Below are 2,486 nucleotides of genomic sequence, written 5' to 3' on the forward strand. Positions count from 1 at the left end.
CATACATACATACACACACACATTTTACGGCTGTGACGTCTAGAACATATTACATCACGAAAACAAATAAACGGAATTATTATAAATATCATCAGCTTACCCAATAAAGTCACTGAACGTCCAAATGGTGTTCTCGTACGAAACTGATGTTACAAACGTCAGTGGTGTGGTTATATACTTGCTGTGTTGATAAAACCGGTCAAATATCCAGACACCCCAGGTAACCGGTCTGATCACCAGACACCTGGGTAACCGGTCTGATCTCCTGACATCAGGACACACGCTGGTCGCTTCCCCTAATTAATTACAACAGCAGCTGCACACCGCGCCCACAAGCATTGCCGTAAAACTTGTCTCTCTCAGGCTTGGTGCTTAAGTGCCATTCACACTTCGCAGGGATGCTGACTGTTATTTCTACCATAACAGGACTAAACAGCTTTGTATACAAACACTAACGAGAAAACACTGTATACATAATGTTTTTACACGCACCAAGCAATACCAGATCTTTGACATCCAGCTTTTTGAACTCTGAGCTCCTCGCAACTCCCTGCAACCCTTTATATCGCATCACAATTATATTAGAATAACAACAACGCTTGACGACACCTACAAACCATATTTTACAACTGCGTAAGTAATTAAGGTCCGGGTGTATGAGAGTTTTTTTAAGCCATCTTGTGGTTGATTAAGAGATGACTATAATGATGGAGATATAGCGTAGCTTCGTTTTCACAGCTCACTCGGCTGTTGGTACGCCGCCTGATTTTCCGTATGGACTTTCCGTGTGTTCATATCCCAAAGCGTTACATTTTCATTGTAGAATAAGGTCTTTTAAGCCCAGGGTTTGCGCAGTGTCGTCATACACTGTAGATTTGATTTACACTAAGTTACGATGTAATTTGCGTTTCTGAAGTAGAAGCTATATTTGGTCAGTGTTACGTACGTGTTCGTCAGACGTACGTCACGACAATGTACGACCACTGACTGGGGGCGGGGCTAAGCGCAGGGGTATGTGAGAGTGAGGGGGTGCGGGCGCGGGGGGTTGTGTAACTAGGAAGTCGTGTGAGCGTGGGGTGATTAGCGTCGGGGTGTCTTGTGTGAGCAGGGAATGGGGTCGTGTGAGCGCGTGGTGGGGGAGGGTCACGCCTCCTGCTGCGGACTGGGTGGGGGGATGCAGTACGCACGTGATTGTCCACGATGAGATGTACCTACGTATATATGTCATAGATATGTGTATGTGTATTATGTACTACTTGTGCCCGTGTATCTGAGAGACTGCTGCCAGAAACACTCTGGCCAGGGAACCCTGCCGGCTAGGGCGTCGTACCCTCTTTTAACAGAGCCATGGCGATAAATATTTATCGCGGAAATCTAGTCTTGGGTAGCCCGGCCCCATTTGAAATATATTTTAAAATCAAAATATGAATGATTCAGTCAGCTACTGCGCATGCGCGTATCCTGATTTTCGACTATTTAGCATAGGAAAATACTAGAATACTTGTTAATGTACCAGGCGGTAATATACTGGACGTGTAAATTAGATATTCAATTTGAGGCACGTTATCTGTCTACATTTCGTAGCAATTTGGTAGAAATTGTCTTGTCGTATGCGTAGGGCATAACTTTGCAGAATATTAATACATCTTAGGTGAATATAGATAACTAGACATGGGCGGATCCAACCAGAGTACGCACACACATGTACACATATTATATACACACACACGTACTCACGCACGCACGCACACGCGCACATTCGGGAGCACGTAGTACATAATACACATACATATATCTATTACATATAATACACGCACACACGAGCGCTGAACACACGCGCACAGTTGGGCGCACGTAATACAAATACATATATCTATGCTATATTTCTCGCAGCAGTCTAGCAGATACATGTACGTGTATATATTCGTCCAAACACTTGTTATGTTAACAGATACACGGCATATGCAACCCAGTATATTACCGCTTGGTACATTAGCAATTATTCTAGAATTTTATCTAGGCGGATTAGTCTAAATCAGGGTTCGCGCATGCGCAGTAGCTGACAGAATTATTCATATTTTGATTTTTAAGTATATATAAAATGGAGCCGAGCTATCCACGGGTAGATTTCTGCAATAAATATCTATCGCCATGGCTCTGGTAAAAGAAGGTACGACGCCCTAGCCTGCGGGGTACCCATGCAGGTCAGAGTGTATTTCGTAGCAGTCTCTCAGATACATGTGCGTGTATAAATTCGACCAAATGCTCGTTATTTTAACAGATATTGGGCATATGATATCCAGTATATGACCGTCTCGTACGTCAGTAATTATTCTAGAATTTTATCTATGATGAGTAGGCTAAAATCAGGGGTCGCGCATGCGTAGTAGCTGACTGAATGATTCATATTGTGATTGTAAAATGTATTTGAAATAAGGCCAGGCTACCCACGAGTAGATTTCCGCGATAAATATCCATCGCCATGC

The sequence above is a fragment of the Priapulus caudatus genome, unplaced genomic scaffold, assembly GCF_000485595.1.
Source record: "Priapulus caudatus unplaced genomic scaffold, Priapulus_caudatus-5.0.1 Scaffold1108, whole genome shotgun sequence".
NCBI classification, from domain to species: Eukaryota; Metazoa; Priapulida; class Priapulimorpha; order Priapulimorphida; family Priapulidae; genus Priapulus; species Priapulus caudatus.